Raw genomic sequence first — 27763 nt, 5'->3', positions numbered from 1 at the left:
GATCTATAACCTTTTCTTGGAAGGAGTTGGACTAAGAATTTTCCAGATGGATATTGGCATTTAGGCAGGATTCTGAGATCATCTAAAAATGATGGCTTATGGAGTATTAAATGACTTTTCTGAGTTCTTAGAGTTCATCTACTAAGCAAATAACCATTTGGGTAGTCATGACGTTGACATTGGTAATTTTGCACGGGAGGAGGATAAGGAGCATCATTTAATTTGTAATAGTGAATCTCAACTGGCAGTTTTGCCTTGCACAGGAAATCTGGCAGTATATTGAGGCATATATTGGGGAGGGAGGTAGGCTCCTAGTATCTACCAGGTAGAGGCCAGGAGGGATGCTGCTAAACATTCTGCAGTGTACACAATAGACTTGCAAAACAGAATTATCTGGCTCAAACTATTATTAATTCAAAGTTGAGAAACCATGGTGTACAATTTACACCTATGTTTTCTTCTAAGATTTGTCTAGTTTTAGCTCTTACCTTTAGGTCTTCCATCCATTTTGAGTTAATTTTTGTGTATGGTATGAGATATGGGTCCAACTTCATTCTTTTGCATTTTGCATTTGGGTATCTAGTTGTCTCAGCATCAATTGTTAAAAAGACTATTCTTTACTTATTGAATGGTCCTGGTACCCTTGTGAAAGTTAATTGGCCATAAATGACCTTGGTATAAAATGATTTTGATTTTTTTTTTTTAAAGATTTTATTTATTTATTTGAGAGAGAGAGAATGAGAGACAGAGAGCACGAGAGGGAAGAGGGTCAGAGGGAGAAGCAGGCTCCCATGGAGCAGGGAGCCCGATGTGGGACTCGATCCCGGGGCTCCGGGATCATGACCTGAGCCGAAGGCAGTCGCTCAACCAACTGAGCCACCCAGGCGCCCTGATTTTGATATTTATATAGACTTCCCAAAAAAGCCAACACAGCCTCCCTGAGGTCTTAGATAATCTTTTTTTTTTTTTTTTTCAGAGAGAGAGAGCATGAGCAGGGGTGCAGCAAGCAGAGGGAGAGGGAGAAGCAGACTCCCTGTTGAGCAGGGAGCCCGATGCGGGACTTGATCCCAGGACCTGGGATCATGACCAGAGCCGAAGGCACATGCTTAACAACTGAGCCACCCAAGCGCCCCAGCCTTAGAGAATCTTGATGACTCTGTATTGCTTCAGTTATCTGAAGAATAACTCAGGGTGATTCCATATGGTTGCAGCTACACCTGAGTAAGAACAGGTTAAGTGAGGGTTAGGGTGTCTCTAAGCCTCCTCCTGTCATATATTCAGGCAGCTCACACCACACAGTCTCAGGGTTCCTCAGGCTAAGGTGTGGCATTAAAATTGTGAAGGGACCCTAATGATCATTTAATTCAATTCTCTACCAGTACTCTGAATTTTCTAACATTATTGTTTATAATATATTTTAATGTACCGTCAAGTACCCTCTCAGTACCTAGCTTTTTCAGAAATTTACTCTTGTCTGAATGTTTTATATACATTATTTTATTTAATTCTCAAGCCTATGAGGTAAGGTTTTTAAATCTCTCTTTTTATAGATGCTGAAACTGGGGCTTTATTGGGCTTGCCATTGTCATACCAGAACTGGAATTTGAGTCTAGGTGTTTTTGACTTCAAAGCTACTGCTTTTAGAGGCATATAATAATCTTCACATAAAATGGAGTCCTTCTAATGGGAATAAAATAACTATAAAAATGTATACAAACGGAGAAATGGTACATGAGCTTTAAGTTCAAACCAGTATATACGTGGGGTATGTGTATGTGTGTGGGGGAGCTACACTATATTTAAGATTCATTGACCTTTTGTAGTCTGTATTCTGACCCAGAAAGGCAATGTAGACTGTTCTCTAAACACACTGGGCTTCTTATTTGCTGTATAGCTAAAGAAGTTCTTACAATGGTGGGCCTCATCCTACAAGATTTTGAAAACAAAATCATAGCATACCAACACCTTGAAAACCATATGTGGTTCTGGTTGTAGCATCTAAGAAAGATATATATTTTTAAAAACCTGAAAAAAATTCAGAGAAAGTTAAAATAAAATGAAGAGAGGACTTCCAAGTCTTGAAATATTAGAATTCAGGAACATAATCTTCAAATTGGAATTGGGTATAAGAAAAGTTCTTCCTTGTGTGGTTATAAATAAATTTATAAAATTTTATACAAGAGATTGATTCAAGAAAGATTGAGATGAGACATTCTGATTTGGGGTCTAGGAATGGGATTCAGGAGATTAATAGACTTCCTGAAATTATATGGAGAATTATGTGTGTATATATGTATATATGCACACTAACACACCACACACTTTTTTTTTTAAAGATTTTTATTTATGTATTTAATTGACAAGAGAGAGAGAAAGAGAGAGACAGCATGAGGGGGAACACAAGTAGGGGGAGTGGGAGAGGGAGAAGCAGAATTCCGGCCAAGCAGGGAGCCTGATGCGGGACTCGATCCCAGGACCCCAGGATCATGACCTGAGCCAAAGGCAGTCGCTTAACCAACTGAGCCACCGAGGCGCCCCCACACACACTTTTCTGAGAAGATCCATATCTCATCAGAATCTCAAACAGAGCTGTTAAGTTCTAAAGTTCCATGAACTTAGTCAAGTAACTTTACCTTTTTGTGTTTCATTTTCTTTCATCTGTAAAATGATGGAGCTATCCTGTGATCCTTAGTTTCTTTCCAACTCTGGTGTTGAGACTTCCTTTTCTTTATGAATTGGCATTCTTGGTTCTACATGCCTGAGGAAGTGTTAGCTTTAAACTTAGTTACAGTGAGATAGTATTAAGAGGTACCACTTCTAATTCTGGGCAATATCTCTCTCCTACCTATAGAAGTCAAAGTCCTTTCAACTATGTTTCTTTCCTAAAGAATAATTTCAATACATTTCTGTTGAATGTCTTTTGATATGCCAAACACTTAGGGGTGCTTTGTTGTAGAATACAAAGATAATCACATTTATTGAGTGACAGGTACTATTTTGGACAGGTAAGGGGTAAAAGGAGAGCATTCCTGCCAAAAGATGGAGGTAGGACAATTCAGGGTTTGGGGAAGAACAAGGAATCTAGTGAGAGAAAAGGGTGACAGGTAGGTTGGATTCATGTTGGACCTACCTACCAACTGAGGAAGGGCACTGGGTATAGTGAAAAGAGACCTAACTGGAAATCTGAAGACCTAAGACATAGACTGGGCTTTGTCATAATTACGTGTGTGATCTTGAGTAAATGACTTAACCTCTCTTAACTTCAGTTTCATTACACACACACACACACACACACACACACACACACACACACGGTTGGGAATGGGCTGGATGAGTGTGTTTCTTTAGAACTCTAAAATTCTGTTATTCTCCTTAATTCAGTTAGAAGTAGGGAATCATTGAAAGTTTCTAATAAGCATTGGGTGTTTTCATCAGCAGAATTACTGCTGTTTCACTGCTTGGATGCTCCTATTTATTAATGCTGCTTCTTTCACCCTTATGTGATGGATCTGGAAGGACTTTCACTTTAGATAGTTCTTGATGTGGTCAAGGAGTTGGCCATTGTCATTATTAGGTTGTATTCTGAAGAACTTGGGAACTACCAGGTATCTGTTCTTGAGTCAGATCTGAAGCTAGTCTTGTTTCCTCATGTTATCAGTCACTGACCTGAGAGCTGGAACATGTGTCCAGAGTGTGGGCAGCAGGTAAGTGCTGACATTTTGATGGCCACATCATATTTCAGGGATCTGTGAGAAGGCCTGTAATGACCATAGAAAGCCAGCCAAGAATCTCCTTGCCATGGACAAATGGGAGAAGTTACTAAGTTTAGCTGACATTAAGCTGTAAATTATTTGAAAGGTGGAAGAGGATTCTATTCAGAGGCTATCTAGAATTTCCATTTACTAATCAGGTCTGTGTGCTATAGGGGCTTTCATCCCAGGAAAAGTATTGCTTTCTCTCTTTCTGTTTCTCTACACTTTGTCCCTGTTATATTGGGAAGATGATTTGTAGCTCTTATTGGGACCTGGCATTTTAGTGCTTCCTGCTATTCTTAGATGCCAGGCTACTCAAGATGATAGGATCAGAGGTTGGAACTACTGGTTAAAAATTGAAATACAGGCCTAGTTGGAGTTGGGTTTTATGTGGAGCATGATAGAGACATGGATGAAATAGCGTTAACTCCTGATTTTTGAGAGGAATATTCCTAATGATATTCACAGATCACCAAACTTGGCAAATAAAAATCTTTATAAAAACTTATATAAATTAATAAGAAAAAGGCAGATTTTCCAACAGAAAAATAGCCAAAAGACTTGAACAGACACCTCACAAAAGAGAATATCTGAACAGTCAGTGAACATAAGAAAAGGTGTTCAACTTCGTTAGTCATTAGAGAAATTCAAAGGCACAATGGAATACTACTACAGATAGAGCAGAATGACTAAAATAAGCTGATAATTCTTATACCCTGTGAGCCAGCAGTTCCATATCTAGGGATACGCCCAATAAGAATTTATACAATATATTCACCAAAAGATGTTTATAAGAATGTGTAAAGCAGTGCTATTTATAGAAGGCAAAAAGAGGAAACTGCCCAAATGTCCATCAGAAATAAAATGGATAAATAACATACTATATTCTCAGTGAAATACTATACAGCAAGGAAAATTAGTAAACTACAATACATTACAGCACAGGTGAATTTTTCCAATGTAATATTGAGCAAAATATTTTTTTATAAAGATTTTATTTATTTGGTAGAGAGAGACACAATGAGAGAGGGAGCACAAGCAGGGGGAGTGGGAGAGGGAGAAGCAGGCTTCCCGCGGAGCAGGGAGCCCGATGTGGGGCTCCATCCCAGGACCCCGGGATCATGACCTGAGCCGAAGGCAGCCGCTTAACGACTGAGCCACCCAGGCGCCCCAACATTGAGCAAAATATTGAGCAAAAGAAGCCAAACACGGAGGAGTCCATACTACATGATAACCATTTACATATTAAATGCTTTGCATTGAGTATGCAAAGCAAATCACCGGTAGGTAGAGGTCAAGATAATGGTTACCTTTGGAGAGATTGTGACTGGAAGAAGTCATGATAGGCACTTCTGTTCTGGGTCCTAGTAATATTCTGTGTCTTGATCTGGGTGCTGGTTACATGGGTGGTTAGATTTGTGAAAATTCATTGGGCTACACTTAATGTTATGTACTTTAGCTGAAACATTTCCTTAAAAGGGGAGGGAGGGCTTAAATTTGCAGATGCTGAGGAATTGGCCAGCTCACTCACTAGCTAAATAACTTACTGTTACAAACCAGCTTTAGAGCAGGATTCAAACTTGTGTCTCAGAAAAGTTATTAATTACAATTTGTCTTGGATCTTTAGAGTCACTTTTAAATAGTTAAAATGGTAAATGTTAAATCTATGGATGCAAGGGTATATATTATTTTGGTCATCAATACTAATAAGATGGCCTTTGGAGAAATGAATGTAAATCACTAAAATAAAATGGCAAGAGGAGGTGTACTGTTTACCCTGATATTAACTTTTTTTTTTTAAGATTTTATTTATTTATTTGACAGAGAGACAGCCAGAGAGAGAACACGGCAGGGTAAGTGGGAGAGAAGAAGCAGGCTTCCCACAGAGCAGGGAGCCTGATGCGGGGCTCGATCCCAGGATCCTGGGATCATGACCTGAGCCGAAGGCAGACGCTTAACGACTGAGCCACCCAGGCGCCCCTGATATTAACTTTTTAAAAAAGATTTTCTTTGAGAGAGAGAGAGAGAGAGTGGGTGAGAGGGCATAAGCGCACAAGCTGGGGGTGGGGGGAGAGGCAGAGGGAGAAGTAGACTCCCCGCTGAGCAGGGATCTTGATGCGGGGCTCGATCCCAGGACCCTGGGATCATGACCTGAGCCGAAGGCAGACAGTTAACTGACCGAGCCACCCAGGCACCCCCCCCATATAGATTTTTTTAAAGATTTTATTTCTTTCTTAGAGAGAGAGCATGAGCAGGGGTAGGGGCAGAGGGAGAGGGAGAAGCAGACTCCCTGTTGAGCAGGGAGCCCCATGCGGGACTTGATCCCAGGACCGGGGATCATGACCCGAGCTGAAGACAGATGCTTAACAACTGAGCCACCCAGGCGCCCCACCCTGATATTAATTTATTCCCCCCATCAGAATCAGACTCCAGTGGTTGTATACGTGAAGCTTGCTCTTTCTCTTTAGGCTGTTCATTTCGTGGCTTTTCTTAGTTTTGCCTATCTTGATTCATAAGTAGATATTGCTCCCACCTTCCATGGCTGATAAGCAGCTCTTATGCATTATATTTGGTCAGAGTAGGCTGGGTTTTTGTGGGAACTTTTTGAGAATGTTTGGTCTTTTTAGTTACAATTTTTATGTGTCCTTGTTTGTGGATCTGGAACTTGATTCATTATTAGTTGTGGAATGAAAGGCAAGATATATTTTGAAAAAAATATATCTGAAAAAATCCTGAATTTCTATTATTACTATTTCTATTATATTCTATTATATATAATATATATTATATATTTCTATTATAATTTCTATTATGACAGCAGATATTTACATTTGCTCTCATAAAGCTTTAATGAGAAGCTAATTAGGTGATGGAGTTAGTCGTAGAAATTGCCTTCAATTCTAGTTTATTCTGTGTTTCTGGGTTATAGAAAAATCTCATTTTATGATTCTTGGTTTACATTTGTATAATTTGGAAAAATATGACCATCTGTATTTTAAATATAGATAGGCCTCATCTTTTCTGTTGAGCTTAAAGAGCTGTGTTGGATATTGTGGAACTGGAAGGAGGCCATGTGGATAGTTATGGGATTTAGGTGGATTTGCAGTGGGTAGAAGTGGTGAATTGGAAAAATAGTAGGGTACACGTGTTTTTCATTCAAGTCTAGTCTATTCTTACTGTTTGATGTCAGAGTAAAAAGTGTCAGTAGCTTGAAAAGGCAAAAGCATCTTGACAGAGTGGAAAAAGTTGTGCCTCGTGTTCTATTGACTAAGAGGAGGTTATATTTTCAAACTAGCTTCCTGAGATGAAACTATAGTTGTACATCTGCCCTGCTTATTCTTCTTAGTCCTGATTTAGGTTTTTCAAATCTTTCCTATTAAATATGATGTGTTATATTAGCATTGGATATTTCAGAGTCGGCTATGCCTATATTGGTTGCGATCCCTATTAATCTCTTAAGTTGTTTCTACTACTGGCATCCCCTAAGATAGAGGTATGTGTGCATGCTTGTATTCTGATGAGTACAGGCACTAGGGGTTTTTCCTGGGACTGTTAGAAAACCTTTCAGCAGCATTAACCTAGGAGAGACTTGGGGTTTGCAGGTAACTATGGGGGTTTGGTCAGTTTGTTGCCTCTACACAAGGCTGTTCTTTATCAGCCCCAAGCCATGGGGGTTTGAGAGGGGTTGAGGAAGGGGTTGATTTTCTATTTATTAGAGGTGACATGAGCAGTGGGGCAGCGGCAAAGAGGCCATGTTGCTCTTGCTAAATATACATCCCTGACAGTTGGATAATAGGTTCCAGGAAGTTCAGTGGAAAATTAAAACAAAGCAACATTTATAGCTGATTGAACTTGAAAAGCCATTTTGGTGTTGAATGGCAAATATGTAGACTTCAGCATTCCTGGAGCCTGATGCATCTCGCTGGATGGCCCTGTTCCTGTGTACATGATGGCCTGGGGACTCAGCAGTGTGCAGGGTACTCTCCTTTAGAGAGTGCTTTGAGGAAGGAACGTTTACTGCTGCTTGCAGAAGTCCCCTTCCCATAGACTTATGCAACACAGGTTCCTCATGTCTGGGAGCACCTTTCCTCTGATGGTTTGAGGACTTATTTGTTAGAAGGACAGGAGTATCTGGCGAGAGACAGAGGAGCTCTTAAATACTATAAATACTCCTACTCTGTTGAGGCTGAAACTCTAAGCAGATTGCTGTGGTGTATACACATGATCTTAGCATGGTAACACTTCTGATTAATGTCCTTAGCTGTCCTGAGGCCACTGGCTTGAGCCTTAAATTGAGCTAACTTGGCTGTGAAGAAAGAGCTTTGGGGTCTATGCATGGGGTGGTTAATTTTCTCAGGACCAGGAGAGAGGCTGTGAGGGAGGAGACAGTGAATACACAGTGAATATAGGTGACTTGAGCCTTTTGCAACTATCAAGAAAAGTTGCTGTGCGTACCCATCTTTTTCTCTAGGATGATCGCATGCTGTTATTCCTGTTTGTCTTGTGGAGAAAGAGGCTTAGATGTCTGATGGCAGCTTCTGAGCATTGGTTTGGTGAGGGTCATAAGAAAGCCCCTGTCACTTAGCCCTGTCAATCCCACAGCACTTCATGCTTAACCAGCCTGGCTGTCAGGAAAACGTGAATTGTGGTTACAGGGCCTAATTTTCTTCTGTTCTCACCCAGGTGAACTGCCTTTGTGGGCTATTGAACCAGCTATTCCTGTGCCCTGTGAATTTCCCCATTTTGAGTGGAACTAAGCTAACAGGTTCTCTAGCTTATCAGGGCATCCCCCCCACCCCCGCTAATGAGAGGTTTTCTTTCCTTGCGTCTTAACAGGAAAACAGATCCAGCCTTCAATAATTCCCTCAGCTCCTCCTTTCGTTAGTGAAGAGCTTGAGTGGGCCCCACTTTTAGACGTCCCTCCTATAAGTATGGTGGAATGTTTACAAACTTAGAAAATGTTAAGTCTCTCTCTGCCCTCACTCAGCTGAGGGGTTGAGGTATAAAACACTTAATAGGTCTCTTCTCAGCTACAGCCACAGCAGGTCTATGCATAGGTTGCTTAGCAAGCATTTATAAACTTCGGATAACCTGGCACCAAGCCCTCGGTTCACTTATGTTTTAATGCTGGTGAAGTTTAACTTTTAGTTCAATAACCTTTGTTGCTCGGGGCCTAACTGCTCTAGTTGGCAGTCTCACCCATTGCGAGGCAGTCTTGGCAACCAATCCACTGTTGTCTGTGCAGTTTAAAGAGTCTTTAGTTGGAGTAAACCCCTACTTTTAGTGTTCCCAAACTACGAAACTGATGCTGCAAGGTAGAAGCGGTTGTTTCAGTTTGGTTTCTCCAGCACAAACAACTCTGCTCATGAACCTCTGCTCCAGGTGTTTTCCTCAGGTAGAGTCACTGAGGAAGAAAGATTTCTAGTAAATTGAGTTTAATTGTGGCCTGTTGCATTCTCTCCCTGCATCTCACACTGGCACCATTAGTTTGCTTTCTAATCCAATCAAAACAAAGATGTGCCTTGTCCTGTGATCTAAGGCTTGCTAGGCTCATCTTGGTGATCTCGTAATGGTGAAATTAAAGCCAAGGAACAAGGGAATCCTGGTTCCTGTGGTGTCTTGTGGATATAGTTCTTAGTGCTCACTTTGGCAGGACCAAGAAAGTTCTGAACGTGCATTTCAGAGGCCCTGCAAGCGCAGCATACTCTGGGTGCTGAGAAGAGGAATTGTGCCTCTGGTCGAAGGAAACAACTCCTGACTTGAAAGCAGGCTCCTTGTATTGTGGAGGGCAGGTTATTTTCCCAACTTCAGGGAAGTGATACTACAACAGAAAGCTTCTTGTTTTTCTGAGTACATGCAAGTCTAAACTGCAGTTACTTAGTACTCTTCTTTTCCTGAAATAAGAAAGTGATTTATGAGGTGAGGGCTCTTACGTGAAAGAAAACAAAACCGGCTGCTGTGTGGGCCTGTAAAATTCTTGTGCCACCTCGGTGGTGTGGGTTACAGGAGAAGATGGAGAGGGCTAGCTGGCCCTCCCTTGCTGGGGCTCAGCTGCCCCAAATACTTGTGATATTGTGGGTTATTTATGAGCTCGTCTGGGCTGGGATTCACCACCCCACATCCTGGTAGGTGAAGATTTGCAGGCAGAATGTAGAAGCCCTCATTAATCTTTCTGGTCTTGTTGAGGATTTCTTGCCTGCTAGAGCTCCTGTTGGAAAACGTACTGGCCTTTCCCACTGAACGGCAACGGCTCAGATTAATATTAATCCCTTTAATGCTGCAGTTCATGATATAGTCATTAGGTGACTTGGAACTAATCCTGTCCACCTAACTAGTGTGATTTATTAAATACACATGGAGATCGAGTCTGAATACAGCCAGGCAGAATCAGCAGCAAATAAATACCTCTGTGTATCTGTATTAATGCTGGTTGATTGGGACACAATTGCAGGCTGGGCTGGGGAGAAACAAGGGAAAAAGGAGGCTGAGCTCTCTAATCAACAGCATGTGCCCACCCTTAGTCTTGAAGTGGCAGAACATACAAAAACTCTAAAGACATAGGCCCATACTGGGGAGGAAGAAATCTCTTAAACATACCAATTATTTGAATGACTTTTCTCCTATACTTTTTCTTCCTTTAAGTTTTCAGAGGGACTATTCAAATAGAACTTTCTCCATGACTTAACTTGCTTAGATTCTTTGAGTTCTTAGTAGACACCCTAGGCAGGGCACTGGGCATACTGGTCTATCTCCTCTCTGGCTTCAGGGCTTAAATTTTTCTTTTTGAAAGGGGTAAGGAGGTAGAGCAGCCAAGCCTTCCAGATAACAGTTCTCTTCTTTGATATCCTTGCCCAAGCTAGCAGAAGCATAATTTCTTTTGTAAATAATTGAGGTTTACCATTTTCCTTTCTCAAACCTCCTTTTCTTCCCCCTCTTTGCTCTTTTAGCAGAGATGGCATTAGTATGAAAAACATCTACCTAGCTGGCTTCGTTTAATCAGGCAAGTCTGACATTTGTGAAACCTCTCATTAACATTTTCCCCAAAGAACACAAAATGGCCTCTCCTCCCATCTCCCCTCCCAATACAGCCACCTCAAAGTTTAGGCTGCTTTCCATCACTACTGGCAGACTGTTCCCAGAGATGTTACTTCTCTAAACTTTCACTCTTGGCCATTGGCCACTGGTTACATATGGGGGGACCTTCTGTTCAGGTGCTGCCCTATTCCTGGTAAACATTCCTTTTTACCAGTTTTTCCTGGAAATAAGAAATCTTTGATAGGAAGATTGGGGTGTGGATTTCTTTAGTACTTCCTTGTGACCTTTTTTCAACTAATTCAAAAACATAGGTTGAATACTACTGTGTTTATGGCCTTCTAGTAGGCCCTCTATTTAACACAAAAGCACAGAAGCCTTGTCCCTCTCTGCCATCAAGGGGTTTACAAACTATGGTTAGCTGTTCCATAAACCAGAATATGCTATACTAAAGCAACAGCACTCTGGAAGTACCAAGAAGGACGAGATTACTTCTGGTAGCAAGAAATCAATTATAGTCGTCTTTGCTGGGACTGAGAAAGTGAGTAGTGAGAGAGTCAGGCCTAAACTCTTGGGAAGATCTTGGCTTTGTTACTGCCATCAAAGCAGAGATCTTGTGTACCCTGAACCAGTGGATAAGAACTAACCCACAATAGGGATCCTGACACATCATGGGGGCAAATAGTACTTCCTACTTTTGCTGCAAGGTGGGCAGTAGTAGTCCTCTTCATTGCTTGTACTCTTCAGTTTTGTCATTCCATTTATCTACTTTATTTCAAAGTAGCATGCTAGTTCATATCCAAATGAGGACAACAGTCTTTTGTCAGTTACTTCTATGTTTAGAGCATATTTGTGAGAGATTCTACCTCTCTCGTTTGGTTTTGTTTAAGATTTTATTTATTTATTTGATAGAGAGGCACAGCGAGAGAGGGAACACAAGCAGGGGGAGTGGGAGAGGGAGAAGCAGGCTTTCCACTGCGCAGAGAGCCGAATGTGGGGCTCGATCCCAGGACCCTGGGATCATGACCTGAGCTGAAGGCAGATGCTTAACGACTGAACCACCCAGGCACCCCTACCTCTCTAGTTTTTGACTGAGTATTGTTTAGGTGAGGATATGGCCTCCTTATCTCTTGGTAAATTCAGTTGTCTTCTTCCCCTTCTCCTTTCTTCATACTCTACCTCATCCCAGTATTAGCGACTACTCAACAGGCATTAGCAACAGAACCACCACTTAAGTCCTATGTGAGCTACAGATTTAAAACTGTGCCCTAGTTAACAAGTAGGAACATTTGGCATGCCTTGACAATGAGAAATCATAGTCATTAATTTTAGAGCCATATTACCATTTCCAGTTACTATTCTTTCAGGTAGATAGATAGAAAAATGAATCAATTAAACCCCCCCCGCCCCCAAATTTGAGGTTCCGGTATGGTCATACAAGCTAGTGCTGTCTGTAGTCTGTAAACAAGAATTGTAGGTTATTCATCTTTGTATCTCCAAAGGTTAGCATAGGACCAGGTCCCACAGGAGGTACAAAATAGTATTTGTTGAAGGAAAAGATGAGGGATTTGAATCTAGAAAGGCCAGTATTGTTTCAGTGATCTTCCAAGTGTAACGTGCTTATGATTATTTTTAATTTTCTAAAAGAATATTACAGTAAAACCTCATCCTCAGCTGTTTATGAATAAAAAATCAGGATTCATATATTAGGTTTTGGTTGACAGTTTTACTCAAACAGTAATAATATTCCATCACACTCTGTGATTTAAGCTGCCTAATTCTCCCTTTTTTCCAACTAACTTTTAAAAAATATTAAAAATAATATTAAATTACATAATGTATTTCACATAGAAGAATTTGGAAAATACAAAGTAGTATAAAAAGAAGGAAATAAAAACCATCCATAGTTTATACGTGCACATGCACACATACACACAAAATAACACCCTTCAGCAAAATTGGGACCATATTTTATATGTTCTTTTTGCCTCTTGCTTTTTTCTTTGGTTATATTATGGTCATTTTCCCATGTTGTTGCACATTCTTAGAAAACAAGATCTAGGGGCGCCTGGGTGGTTCAGTCGTTAGGCATCTGCCTTCAGCTCAGGTCATGATTCCAGGGCCCTGGGATCGAGCCCCACATCGGGCTCCCTGCTCTGCGGGAAACCTGCTTCTCCCTCTCCTGCTCCCCCTGCTTGTGTTCCCTGTCTTGCTGTGTCTCCCTCAGTCAAATATATAAATAAAATCTTTAAAAAAAAAACCAACAAAACATGATCTAGGGACAACTGGGTGGCTCAGTCGGTTAAGTGCCTGCCTTCAGCTCAGGTCATGATCCCAGGACCTGAGATTGAGTCCCAGGCTTCCTGCTCAGCAGGGAGCCTGCTTCTCCCTCTGCCTGTCGCTCCCCTGCTTGCCCTCCCTCCCCCTCTCTCTCTCTCTCTCTGACAAATAAATAAATAAAAATCTTTAAAAAAAAAATCTAATGATGTTCATTGTATGACTGTTTCAAAATTCATTTAAATGGTTTCCTGTCATTGATTATTTAGACAATTTCCATTTTTCAATTTTATAAGTGTTATAGTATAAATATTGTCATACAGAATTCTTTGCTTATCACTTTTATTTCCTTATGGTAGATTCTTTTTTATTATTTTTACTTCTATTTAGGTAATACATATTTTTGAAAAGTCAAATAGTGCTACAAGGCATGTAACCAGTGCTGCTCCCCCCCCTTTTGGGGTCCCTCTCAAAACTCTTTTAGCTATTTGTTTAGATATTTACTTTTATATTTCTAAATAATATGCTGATACCACCTTTCTTTAAAATGGAATTTTTGCATTTGAAGCAATATCTATTGACTTCTTCCTCATAGATGTGGAGAGAACACTTTTTGTAGTACTTCATGTTCCCATTTTCCTTCCCTCATCCTCGCAATATAGTTATCTCTCCAGTGGGTTAAACCAGTATTCAGTCTTGGGCGCCTGGGTGGCTCAGTCATTAAGCGTCTGCCTTCGGCTCAGGTCATGATCCCGGGGTCCTGGGATCAAGCCCCACATCGGGCTCCCTGCTCCGCGGGAAGCCTGCTTCTCCCTCTCCCACTCCTCCTACTTGTGTTCCCTCTCTTGCTATCTCTCTCTCTGCCAAATAAATAAATAAAATCTGTAAAAAAAAAAAAACAATATTCAGTCTTTACTTTATTAAGATCTTAAGTATTATCACTACCCAGTCAAGTATTTCTTCCTATTCAAAAACTATGCTTAGTTTTCTATGTTACTATCACTATTTCTTCTCAAGCTCTACAATACAGGTCTTAAAGCTCTCTGAATACTGTTTTCCCACATGATCAAACACAGCTCTTCTCTTCCCCTTTTATCTCTTCCTAGAGACATCCTTCTCAGAGCCTCCTGCCCTCTTCTTCCATTCTACATTTTTTGCTCTCTAAATGGAACTTTCCTCCACTTTTCTCCAGACTCCATTTTCCTGGATCCCATGTCCACTTTTTATCTTGGTTTATTCTCTCATTTTGGTTAAAAAAAAAAAAATCCTCCAAAGCCTCTTGAGAAAGGATACCTGGGATGTAATTTTCTTTAGACCCTGCATATCTGTAACTATTTTTATTCTATACTGACACTAGATTGAAGATTTGACAGAATAGAGAATTCTAGTTTGGAAATTATTTTCATTGAGAATGTGGTGGCTTCTTCGGTCTTCTCATTTCTAGTGTTGATCTTGAGTAGTCTGGTGCCATACTGATTCTTAATCCTTTGTATTTGAACTAGACTTTTTTTTTTTTTTTTTAACAATCTTTTTGTTCCCAGTGTTCTAAAACACTTGGTGTGGGTTTCTTTATTCATTGTGCTACGTTTTTAGTGCGGGTCCTTTTGATCTAGAAAATCATATTATTTGATTTTAGGGGATGATCCCATATTAGTTCTTAATGATTTCCCCCTCCTCCATTTTTTTTCTGTTTCCTGAACTGGTCCTCCTGTTTTGTCTTCTACCTGGTCCTTCCGTTTCAGAGCTTGTTCTTCATTGGTGCTTCTCTTTAAAGGCACTTGGTGTATTCAGCCTTTTCAGCTCTGCTTCTATTTCCTTTTCTTCTGCTAAGTATATGTTGATGAATCTCATTCACTACTTTCTTTTCACCTCAGGTCCACTTTATTCTACCTATTATATATTTCAGTTTTTATATTTTACTTTTGAACACTCTTAGTACCTTGCACTTTTTTTTATTTAAATATTTTATTTATTTATTTGACAGAGAGAGCGACAGCGAGAGAGGGAATCACAAGCAGGGGGATTGGGAGAGGGAGAAGCAGGCTTCCCACCGAGCAGGGAGCCCGATGCAAGGCTCAATCCCAGGACCCTGGGATCATGACCTGAGCTGAAGGCAGCCGCTTAACTAACTGAGCCACCCAGGTGCCCCAGCACCTTGCACTTCTTCATAATACTTGTGTGAGCCCTTGCCTGATGTCGTTCTCTTTCACTACACAGGAAACTCCATGGGGGGTGGGGCAGGGATTGCATTGCATTGTTCACCACTATATTTCTATTATGCACTCCAGTGACTGGCACAGAGTTGGTGCTCACTGGCACAGAGTTGGTGCTCATAAATGTCTAGTGAATTAATATCTTCCTTTAATCAAATAGAATTTATTTTATCAAGTGGAATGAAATAGGAATTTAACGCTTACCCCATAATAATTAACCATGTGTTACAGGACTATTTATTGAATATTCTTTCATCATATATAATATACTATACATTGTCCTACCTATCCTTTTGCTAGTAGTATACTTATTTGTTATAGCTTTATCATACATTTTTAAATGATATTGCAAATTTTCTGTCATTAGTTTAACTATTTTTAAAAGTATTCTGACTCTCTCCATCGGGTTTTTCTTTCACATACAAAGTCACTTACTCAGGTTCTTTTTAAAATTTCCATTGGAGGGCACCTGGGTGGCTCAGTCATTGAGCGTCTGCCTTTGGCTCAGGTCATGATCCCAGGGTCCTGGGATCGAGCCCCGCATCGGGCTTCCTGCTCGGCGGGAAGCCTGCTTCTCCCTCTCCCACTCCCCCTGCTTGTGTTCCCTCTCTTGCTGTGTCTCTCTCTGTCAAATAAATAAATAAAATCTTTAAAATGAAATAAAATAAAATAAAATTTCCATTGGAATTTTGATTCAAAAACATGAGTTAGTATGGGGAAGATTGACATCTTTATAATATATTTGGCCTTCCAAGAACATGCTATGGCCTCTACATTTGTTCAAGACTTCTTTTGTGACTCTAGTAAAATTTGTAGGTTCTTTTTCCCCACATTTTTGTGACATAAATTTCTTAAGTTTATTCTTAGGTATTTTTTAATTTTCAATTGCTAATGGGAATGGGACTCCCCCTCCCTCCCATCATAAATTCCTTTTTTTTTTTTTTTTTTTTTTGACAGAGACACAGCGAGAGAGGGAGCACAAGCAGGGGGAGTGGGAGAGGGAGAAGCAGGCTTCCCGTGGAGCAGGGAGCCCGATGCGGGGCTCCATCCCAGGACCCCGGGATCATGACCTGAGCCGAAGCCAGATGCTTAACGACTGAGCCACCCAGGTGCCCTTAAATTCCTTTTATTTTAACTAAAATTGGGTAGATTTTTCTGTATTCCTGAAATACAGTTTATGTTACTTGCCCAAGTCAAAAGAACTACTAGCTTCATTTTTAGCAAAAGCCAGCTGTTTCAGTTATCTATTGCTATATAACACACTGCTCCAAAACTTTGTGGCTTAAAACAACAACCATTTTATTATATCTCACAATTCCATGGGTTGACTAGGGCCCAGCTGGGCAGTTCTTCTAATAGTCTCACTTGGGGTCTCTTCTGTGGTTACAGTCAGCTACGGCTGTGGCTTGGATGTCTGGCACCATGTGGCTTCTTTAGATGTGATGCCTCAGTCTCCAGGGCTTTTCCTCATGACCTCTCCCTTCCATAGCATAGCTTAGACTTTGTACATGGCAGTTCAAATCTCCAAAATGAAAAACATGGAAACTTCAAGGCCATTTTAGTGCTTGGGTGTGGAAATCCCAGATTGTCATTTCTTCTACATTGTATCTGTCAAAGTACTCACCAGATTCAAGGGGAGCCGACATAAACTCTACCTCTTGATTGGAGGAAGGGCATATGAGGGGTAGCACTGTATGGGACTATATTTGGGACTAATTACGATAGTGGAATTTGTTGCTACCTTCTTTTGAATTCCTTCTACCAAGTAGCTACCCTAAACTCTTAGGTTCCCATAAGCAACTTTTGTCCAGTCAACTAACAGTACCAAATAACTATATTCATTATATAGCTGGAATCTGGTTGAAGGGGGTAGCAGAGGAAAAAACAAAAATGTTTCCACCTTGCCATTTGTTCTCCTTGGTGAGGCATAACTCTCGTGGACAGAAATACAGAGTTTGCTTGAGCATGAAATACCAGACAAGGGGACAGGTGTAAATTGGCCTTGTTCTGCTGAATCCTGCCTACTCTCCAGGAAGGACAGCCTCCCCCTCTCCTCCCCAGCAGAGTCCAACCCCTTCCCTCATTATGGCTTGTCATAAGAGCTCCCTCCTATGCTGGTTCAAGTGGAAATCAAAGAAAGTGTTATTCCTTTTCTTTTTTCATATAGTACTTCTTCCCACCCTGGAGTTACTAACTTCTTGCTTAAATATGCACCAAGCGAAGATGCATAGTCTTCCTCCCTTCCTCCCCCTCAGCTTGGTCTGAAGGAAGGCAGCAGGTGATGGAATGCATAAAAGATGGGGGGTTGGGCAGGGAGTGGGTGGGTGGGGGAGGAATCTTCTCACACATTATGGATGTTGCTCAACAGAACGGGTGTGAAATTTAGTCAGAGCCACAGCATGTGTTTCAATTTTCCAGGGAATTTTCTCTTCCTAACTGTAGGTTTAACCCTTTTTTCTGTGTAGTGCCAAGGGCTACCCAAGATAGATGAAATGAATTATTTGCAAGAAGGAGAAAATGCTAGGATTTCACAGGGCCCCTTGAAGATCTAGGATCTCCAACTTATTTCCTGCCAAATGGTTGTGGAAAAAAGCATAAACTTTGGAGTTGAATAGACCTGGCTTCAGATCCCATTCCTGCCATTGGGTGGTCTTGGGCAATTACTTGGACCTATTTGAACCTCCATTATTTTAATCTATAAAGTGAAGATAAAAGGGGCACCTGGGTGGCTCGGTCGGTTAAGCGTCTGCCTTCAGCTCAGGTCATGATCCCAGGGTCCTGGGATCGAGCCCCACATCGGGCTCCCTGCTCGGCAGGAAGCCTGCTTCTCCCTCTCCTGCTCCGCCTGCTTGTGTTCCCTCTCTCGCTGTTTCTCTGTCAAATAAATAAATAAACATCTTTTTAAAAAAAGTGAAGATAAAAACTTGTCTTATAGGGTTCTTGTGAGGGTTAATGAGATGGTGTGTGCAAGGTGCCTATTTGTACAATGCATACCTTGCATGTAGTAGGTACTCATATAGTAGGTTCGTTTGTTTTCCTTCTCTAGTCTTCCTCCTGGATTTTGAGGGTATTTACTCCTCTTTAACCTGTGCCACCTTATGTTTGCCATTTAAGCAGCTTTTCACATCTTAGATTTGTTACTTTTCTCTCTCTTTAAGTGTGTTAGAGAGGAGGCATCCTTTCACATGATATGCAGAATCTCTCTGGAGGTCCTCATTACGCTAAAGGATGAATCTATGTAACAGTGCTGAGAAGGATTACAAGATTTGCCTTTCCCATCTGATCCTGAAGGCCTCATGAACTTAAAAGAGTTATAAAATCATGCAGTGGTAGAGTTAAAATGAAACATAGAAGTCATCTAGTTCATTGTATAGAGAACTGCGGCTTAGAGGTCATATCTTATGCAAAGCCTCATGACAGAGTAGTGGCGGTTCTGAACTTGGAGTGTTGACTTACTTGTCTGTTAGTCTGGTTATAATTTAATTTTTTTGAAGACTGAGTTGTAATTACTAAGGGCCTAGTTTTTGTTGTATATGAACTTTCTTCTTCTAAATTGGATCCCCAATTATACTTATAGCAATGGGAAGTAAACACTGTTGAAGACATTTCAGTGACACCCCTTTGGGAAGCAAGAGGGAACCATTGAAGGTATATCAGGTACCACCTGAAAATCTCTTCTTTCCCCAAAGGTTGCCCAAGGGGCACTGAGGTGGCAGCTCAGCTGGCTGTTGAGCCTCTGCTCCCAGAATGGTGAGTTGGGAAGTAAATTTCTTTCTTCTTTTCTATATTTTCATTCTCCCAAATAATGTCAAGTAGGAGAGGCTTACCCCAAATTCCCAGCTCTTTTCTCTTTTTAAATTGAGGCATAATTAACATACAATAAAATGAACAAACCTTAGGTGTTTAGTTAATAAATTTTGATAATTATATAAACACATTGTAACCATCGTACAAGGAAAAAAAAAGATACAGAACATTTTCATTACCCCAGAAAGTTTTCTCGTGCCCCCTTTAAATTACCCCTAACACACACAAAACCAGTAATTCTATTACCAGTGATTAGTTTTGTTTTTGAATTTCATATAGTTGGAATCATAGGATATACTCTCATATCTAGCTTCTTTTCACTTAGCACATTTTTCGAATTCATCCCTGTTGTTTCATGTATCACTGGTTTTTTGTTTGTTTTGATTTATTTTGTTTTACTGACTAGTTTCCAATTGTATGGATAAACCACAGAGAATTTATTCATTCTCTTACTGAAGGACATTTGGATTGTTTCTAGTCTTTGTTAAGAATAGGCTGCTATAAATACTCCTGTACAAGTCTTTTTGTGAATGTATGTTTTAGTTTCTCTTGGATAAATACTTAAGAGTGAAATTGCTGGATCATAATGTAGCTGTGTGTTTAACTTTAAAAGCAATAGTTTTTCAAAGTGGCTGTAGCCCCCCAGTCTATCTTTTTTCGCTCCTGAGGAGCTAGGCTCTTTAAGTTGAGGATTTGGCAGGAGAAGAGAAGCCACATCATCAGGGTCCCTGCTGCCAGAGCACAGTGGCCTGAATCGGACACTTAAAAAGCTGAAACAGGTGTTTGAAACCCTACTCCAGCCTCCCTATTTGATGCCGGCCCCCTGAGAGGCTGGGGCTCGGCCAACAGAATTCAGACCTAATCTAATGGATATTGGATTAGAGACTTTTGCTTGCAGGACATGGCTACATAATAGTATATATATACTGGGACTTGATAACATTTGAAGCAGGTAAATGTACATCTTTATGTAGGAGAGAGGGGCCTTTGGTGTCCCACGTGCTTCTTGAGCATGGGGTAGTCTGTGTCCCAGATGAAAGCCCCTCCTTAACCTTGCTTCTTACCCCCACCCTTCTCCTTGAAACTGTGTACAGAAGTCAGCACTTTCTTTAATGATGTTCATATTGCCAAGGGCCTTTAGCGAGGTAGGAGTTGGTATCCTATGTGTCAAATATTATGGGAGAGAAATTATTCCCTGGTAAACTGTTTCTCTATATTTTTTTTTCAAAGATTTTATTTATTTGAGAGAGAGGGAGAGTGAATGAGCAGTAGGGAGGGGGAGAGGGAGAGGGAGAGGGAGAGAGAGAAGCAGACTCCTTGCTGAACAGGAAGCCTGACACAGGACTCAATCCCAGGACCTGGAGATCTGACCGAAGGCAAATGCTTAACCGATTGTGCCACCCAGGCACTCCTGTTTCTCTGTATTTTTTTCTTAAGATTTTATTTATTTATTTGAGAGAGTGAGAATGAGAGAGAGAGTCCATGAAAGTGGGGAGGGTTAGAGGGAGAAGCAGGCTCCTCGCTGAGCAGGGAGCCCAATGCGGGACTCGATCCCGGGACTCCAGGATCATGACCTGAGCCGAATGGAGTCGCTTAACCAACTGAGCCACCCAGGCGCCCCTGTTTCTCTGTATTTTTAATGCCTCTATCTTACCTAGGCCGTGGGGAACTAATTCTCAAAGGTTAAAGCAAGAAACTGAAGGTTAGGATGCAGGCTCCCAAAGGCAAATGACTTAAAGTACCAAAGCAGTAGTTTCTCTAACCATGCACAGTGGGGTTGAAGTTAAGAGAAATGTAGTCTATCATTAAAGGGCAACTTCAACTGAAGATTTTGAAAGAATAGGTTCCAATGCTAAATCTTCTCTAATATTGGTTATAAGAGTCCAGGGAAAGAAGAAATAGGTTCTTTATGCTAGTCTAGCCTTTCCACAAATCCTTGACAGGAAAGGGCATTTCTGAATTTAGGTCGAACTTCATAGGTGGCCTTTCCTTTAAACCTAATCTGGATATCTTCAGACCTCAGTCTTGAAAGGCAGGACCTGCTGTTGGGCTGCATTGTGTGGATGCCATTCTTGGTATGAACTAGGCTGAGACTCATAGACTATGATTCTTTCAATAGATACATTTTCTTCTTTTAATTTTCATAGTAAAATTAACTTTTTTTAGTATACAATTGTATGAATTTTGAAGAGTTATTTATTTGAGAGAGAGCACTCATTTGCGAGTGGGGGGAGGGGCAGAGGGAGAGGGAAAGAGAGAAGCTCCAGAGACTCCCCCGCTGAGCACGAAGCCCTGACCTGAGCCTAAATCAAGAGTCAGATGCTTATCCCACTGAGCCACTCAGGCGCCCCCAGTTTGTATGAATTTTAAGATACACATAGATCCCTGTAACCACCGTGACAGTGTGACAGTTGGGATACAGAACACTTTCATCGCCCCAGAAAACTCCCTCTTATCTCTTTGTAGTCACACCCTTCTCCCCACTGGAACCCCTGTCAGCCACTGAGGTATTCTCCATCACCACAGTTTTATCAAGAAGGTCATAAAATGAAATCATACAGTATGTTACTTTTGAGACTGGCTTCTTTCACTCAGCATGATGCCTTCACCTAAACTTCGGCTCAACAGTTTGTTCCCTTTTTATTGTTGTGTAGTATTCCATTGCGTGTATGTACCACAGTTTATCCATTCACTAGTTGAAAGACGTTTGGCTTCTCCAGTTTGAGGCAATTTTGAGTAAAGCTGCTATAAACGTTTGTGTACAGGTTTTTGTGTGAAGAACAATGGTTTGCATTTCTCTAGGATAAACACCCAGGAGCGGGATTTCTGGGTCAAAGGGTAAGTGTACGTTTAGCTTTATAAGAAACTGCCAAACTGTTTTCCAGAGTTTCCGTATCACTTTGCATTCCCACCAGCAATGAGAATTCTGGTTTCTCCACATCCTGTCTGGTACTTGGTATTTTCAGTATTTTTATTTAAGCCATCCTAACAGGTAGGTAGTGGTTCTCCATGTGGTTTAGATTTGCATTTCTTTAATGGCTAGTGACACTGAACATCTTTTTCATGTGCTTATTTGCCATCCATGTATCCTTTTTGGTCGACGTGTCTGTGTCCAAGTCTTTACCCCATTTTTTAAATTGAATTGTTTGTTTTCTTACTGTTGAGTTTAGAGACTTCTTTATTTATTCTGGATTCAGTCTTTTATTGGCAGTACAATGATTTACAAATGTTTTCTCCCAGTCTGTAGCTTGTCTTTTCAATCTCTTAACGGTATCTCTTATAGAACAGACATTTTTACTTTTGATGAAGTCTGGTGTATCAATTTTTTTTCTTTTGTGCATTATGTTTTTGGTGTCATTATCTAAGTACTCTTTGCCTAATCCCAGGCCACGAAGATTTTTCCTATGTTTTCCTCTAAAAGATATACAGCTTTATGCTTTTTGTTTACATCTGTGATCTATTTTGAGTTAATTTTTCTATAATGTGTGAGATTAGCATGGAGGTTTTTTTGTTTGGTTGGTTTTGGGGGGGGTTGGGGCTTTTTTTGCATATGGATGTCCATTTGTTCCAACATCATTTGTTGAAATTAATGCCTTCTTTAGACCAAATTCTCCTTAGGACTGTGCCTTCTTCAGAAATGAAGGAGTTACAGAGGATTCTTTCCTGGAATCACCTCTTTCCTCCTCTCTTTCCAGGAATCACCCTTGTACTCCTGTTCCTTATTTCTTTCTGAGTCTTTCTGATTTTGGGTTTATTTTTAATGCCATGTAATGGAACACTTATTATTTGTGAGTTGATTGAGCATAAAGTATTTCATTATAAAGTGGCCATCCATCACAAGAAGGCATGTGGGCTGTAAAAAACATTAACTGTGTGCCCTGGGCTGGAATGCAACTTTACCAGAATAATGCAGCTTTTGTATTGTGTGCAGTTGGGATAAAACGAGAGACAGATAGATAGACAGATATTGTTGGGAAACAGGTGTTGGCTGAACTCGGGTTCTGCATGTTTTCTGAACATGGTTGTCTCCCAATGCTTTCAGGATTGTTCCTCCAGATTTGGCTGTCTTAAAGGTTCCCTGGGTACCTTTCAGAACAAATAATGTGACTTCTCAGAGTACTGCTGTTTCCATAAATGTTCTTGTTCATTTTTCAGCTTACAGACATGTCTTTGTAGAGACAGCAATGGCAAGTGGTTAGAATACTTGTTCTCGCCCTTATAGGTTACACTTTTGATGCCTTTGTTTTCCCCATCTGTAAAATGGGAAATGTACATTATTGTCAAATTCTTGAGCCCAATAGCACAAAGGGTGTCTGAGGCAGAATAAGATTCCTTAGTCTTAGTGTCACTAAGAATTTATGATCTGCTGCCACAGAAACCATTTTCAGCTGTTGGAGAAAAGTGAATAAATAAGATTCTGTACACTTAAGGGACAGGGGAAGACTGCTACCAGTCCTGTAATTGATACTCTTTGGGGACTCTGATTCTTCTCTAGAAGTTTTGGCTGTTGACCCTTCGGTCTTTTCTATATCTGTAGACTTTGCTAATGTCAGTTCAGAATTTAGTTCTTTTTTTTTTTTTTCCTTTTACTTCCCCTTCAGGGCCCCTGGAGGAGACCTGACAGGGTGATAATTGATAATAAACCTATAATTGCCTTCTCTTCTTGCTACCATCAAACACTGGAACTTTTTACAAGACTATGAGAGGAATTTGGATTGAAAAAGTTGCTCCAAGTGTAATGACTGCATAAAGTTGGGGTGAATTGTTCTCTTTTAAAGTGTAGCAACAGAAGTTTTTAATTTCTCCTGGGCTTTCAAATTGCCTGCTTAAGTTTGGGCTTGGTCTTGTACAATGTATGCAGAAAACGGCAAGGCAGATAAAGGACCAGAGCAACTCTGGCTTTTGCCTGTATGTTACAACCTAATTGCTTTCCTTTCAATATGTGCCAATTTCCTCTAGAAGAAGAAAACTAGTGTTTATAGAGTTGATACATATCAAACTTTGCTCTCAGGAAGACAGATGGATCAGTCTGTCCTCGGGCCTCTGTGATACATTTGAGGCCAGTCCCTGTGGGCCTCATTTAGCCCTGCCAGCCTTGTTAAAGGAGCCTCACTCTTCCTCTTGGATTAGGAGGCAACCTGGGCAAACCTGATGCTTAATTCTTGTGGCAGTACTAAAATCAATAGCTAACAGTGTTTAGTCATTGGATAGGAGGAGGAAAGGTAGAGAAGAAGAAACTTCAATTCCAGGATAGTTGAGTTTTAAATTTTTATTTGCCATCCAACTCATGCAGTTAATAAATATATCTAGTAGTAAACCTGTAGCATCAATATCATGGTATAATATTAAAGGACAGTGTTTAAGAGCATGGACTTTGAAAGCCAGAAAAGACCTGGCTCTAAATTCTGGCTCTTTCATTTACTGTGTGATCTTGAGCAAGTCTCTTAGCCTCTTAGTGCCTTCGTTTGTTCCTTCCTTCCTTCCTCCCTTCCTTCAAAAGAGAGAGAGAGCGAGCAGGGAGAGAATCTTTTTTTTTTTTTTTTTTAATTTCTTTGACAGAGACACAGCGAGAGGGAACACAAGTGAGGGAGAGGGAAAAGGAGGCCTCCCGCAGAGCAGGAAGCCCGGCACAGGGCTTGATCCCAGGACCCTGGGACCACGACCCAGGCCGAAGGCAGACGCTTAACGACTGAGCCACCCAGGCGCCCCAAGGGAGAATCTTTTTTTTTTTTAAGATTTTATTTATTTTGACAGAGACACAGCGAGAGAGGGAACACAAGCAGGGGGAAAGGGAGAGGGAGAAGCAGGCTTCCCGCGGAGCAGGGAGCCCCATGCGGGGCTCGATCCCAGGACCCCAGGATCATGACCTGAGCCGAAGGCAGACACTTAACGACCGAGCCATCCAGGCGCCCCTGGAGGGAGAGAATCCTTTTTTTTTTTTAAAGATTTTATTTATTTATTTGAGAGAATGAGAGAGAGAGAGCATGAGAGGGGGTTGGGTCAGAGGGAGAAGCAGACTCCCTGCTGAGCAGGACTCCAGGATCATGACCTGAGCCGAAGGCAGTCGCTTAACCAACTGAGCCACCCAGGCACCCTGGAGGGAGAGAATCTTAAGCAGGCTCCATGCTCAGCAGTGCAGAGCCCGACGTGGGGCTCGATCTCACCATCCTGAGATCATGACCTGAGCTGAAATCAAGAGTCAGACGCTTAACCGACTGGGTTGCTGAGGTGCCCTGAGCCTTGGTTTCTTTATCTGTAAAATGGAACAGTAATACTGTTTCTCAGGGTTATTGGGAGGATAAAATAAATAATCTATGTATAACAATTATGCTTAATAATCTGTGTAGCTGTTCCTGATATCTGAGTCAAATTAAGGTGGTTGTCCTTGGCAGTGGAATAGGATTCTTCTTTTAAGGGTGGTAGATAGGATCTCCTAGCAGCAAGCTAAACTGGCTGTTTGGGTTGGGTTGGCCATTGAGGGCTAGGATTAGTCTAAAAAAATGAATATTTCCGGGCACCTGGGTGGCTCAGTTGGTTGGGCGACTGCCTTCGGCTCGGGTCATGATCCTGGAGTCCCGGGATCGAGTCCTACATCGGGCTCCCTGCTCAGCGGGGAGTTTGCTTCTCCCTCTGACCCTCTTCTCTCTCGTGCTCTCTATCTCTCATTCTCTCTCTCTCAAATAAATAAATAAAATCTTTTAAAAAAAAATGAATACTTCCGAAAGGTTTTTTTTTTTTAAAGATTTTATTTATTTAGTTGACAGAGCACAAGCAGGGGGAGTGGCAGGCAAAGGAAGAGGGAGAAGCAGGCTCCCTGCTGAGCAGAGAGCCTGGCATGGGGCTCCATCCTCACGACCCCAGCCAAAGGCAGATGTTTAACCAACTGAGCCACCCAGGCGCCCCTCTGTAGAGTTTTTTAAAAAGATCAAGTATTAGAAGTAATTTGCCTTTCTTAGTGTAAGTGGTTGGTACCATTATCTTATGCTGGCCCATGGATTCACCTTGTACCTAGATGTGGTAGTGATTAACCCAACATCATATTTTGTCTCTTAAGGATCATAATATCAAAGATAATTGACCCCCTTCCCAAGTCTAAAGGCGCCTTGAGAAACTAAGCATTTGGCACAGATCTGGGAACTGTTAGGTGATAGCTAAGAAAAGAGGATCTACTGTCAGGAGCTTAGACAAACAAACTGGGCTTGCTTTTCCCCCAGGCTTCCTTTGTAACAGACTGTCTGCATTTATGTGCACTTACCTCAAACTGTACTTTGCATTTTATAAGTTTTAGGAATCTAAAGGAGCCTTAAAGAATTTAGTTAAACTACCGCCACTACCACCTTCACTCGGAAAACTCTATGGATGAGGAAACTATGGGCCAGAGAAGTGAAGTGTTTTGCCTGAGATAGGCCAAGACTGGGCCAAGTGCATTTCTTTATTTCTCCTGCTGTATAGAGCAAGGTTGCAAAGGCTTGTCTGGGTTTGACCCTTAAGCCTAGAAGATAATACATTTCTCTGAAAGCTGCCCTTTGTCAGTCAGTCTTGGTTCAAGTCAGTTCCTGAAGTCAAGCCTAAATCCCTACATAACCATTTGAGGTCTGGAAATAAAGGTATGGCAGGTGTGGCAGATACTCCAGGGCCTTCTGGCTTTACCAAAGTTTAGATTTGCTCATCCTTTGGACCACTACTCTTGATGTCCTCTAGTGACCTCAAAGAGAACAGCTTCTTCCTACTGAACTTAACAGTATCTCAAAAATTCCATTTGTAGATCATTCCCAATCTTACTTTGACTTTTACCAAAAATATTCCTGGGTATAACATAGTCAGAAAAGTAGAATATGAGGACCTGACCATTTTTCCTAAAATAAAATGTCCAGGCATAGACAGAAAAGCCAAAAACCCAAAAGCTTTTTATGTTCAAATAATTTTGTCTGTGTCTCTGGATACAGAAATATCAAGAGGGGTAAATGAACTTGACTTTTGTTTGTATCATGCTCTGATTTATTAGTCTGTTATACATGATCTACCTTGTGAATGACAATATTCTGTCTCCAGGAACATGAGCCAGTATTTGCAGGATGAAGAGCAAGGATGGGAGCAGGCTGGTGACCCTCTAGAAAGCAAGAAGGGAGAAATAGGCTCTGAGGGCAAAAGGGTCGAGACAGGCATTTCTGAAGCCAAATGGTGTTGAAATAATATACCACAGGCCTTTTTCCTTGTCAGCGTAATCCAATTGAGAATGCCCATCCGCCCCTGACAAGAGTCACTCAGGAGTGAAGAGCTTCGCTACCAGGGAAAGCAGCTTATGTGTGCATTTTGGCTCAGGAATGTGCCAGCCCAATGCTGGCCAAATGAGAAAAGGCTGTGCAGGCTGGAGAACCCCAAACTCCTAGGAGGAGAGTGACTGTTCCCCTGTAGGCTAAGAAGAGAGTGTTCCCTTTTGTCTAAGGGCAGTACTTGATGCCACATGTTGAGACCTTTGGCATAGATTATCAGTGAGGGTGGCAGCTCTGACGTAAAAAGAGAAAACAATGTCAGGATTCATTCCCTTTTGGACAGGTCAACTCATCATCTGGAAAGACAAGAGACTTGGGGGACATCTGCAGATTCTCAGATTGATGTTGGGCCAAACTGAGACTTCTCTGTTTTAATATCTTAATATAGGGAGTTGAACTCCCTGCTCAC

At 41.2% G+C, this 27763-nt stretch overlaps 1 protein-coding gene across 13 annotated transcripts in view; it reads left to right on the top strand.

The window, feature by feature from the left end:
- The window catches only part of GBF1 (golgi brefeldin A resistant guanine nucleotide exchange factor 1), a 119292-nt gene that overhangs the window by 50905 nt on the left and 40624 nt on the right, over positions 1 to 27763 (top strand). The window contains exon 1 of one of the 13 annotated variants that reach the window (XM_073904274.1): positions 16257 to 16383. The exons of the other annotated variants lie outside the window; for them this stretch is intronic. The gene's annotated coding sequence lies outside the window, so the exon portion shown is untranslated. Of the gene's footprint in view, positions 1 to 16256; positions 16384 to 27763 lie in introns of those variants that run through there. 13 annotated transcript variants of the gene reach the window in all.

This window comes from Callorhinus ursinus, unplaced genomic scaffold (genome assembly GCF_003265705.2).
Source record: "Callorhinus ursinus isolate GAN/ISIS: 27379988/994484 unplaced genomic scaffold, GSC_fseal_2.0 scaffold20, whole genome shotgun sequence".
In the NCBI taxonomy this organism is placed as follows: Eukaryota; Metazoa; Chordata; class Mammalia; order Carnivora; family Otariidae; genus Callorhinus; species Callorhinus ursinus.
The sequence above is the reverse complement of the archived record's forward strand: the minus strand, read 5'-3'. Positions and strand labels throughout refer to the sequence as shown.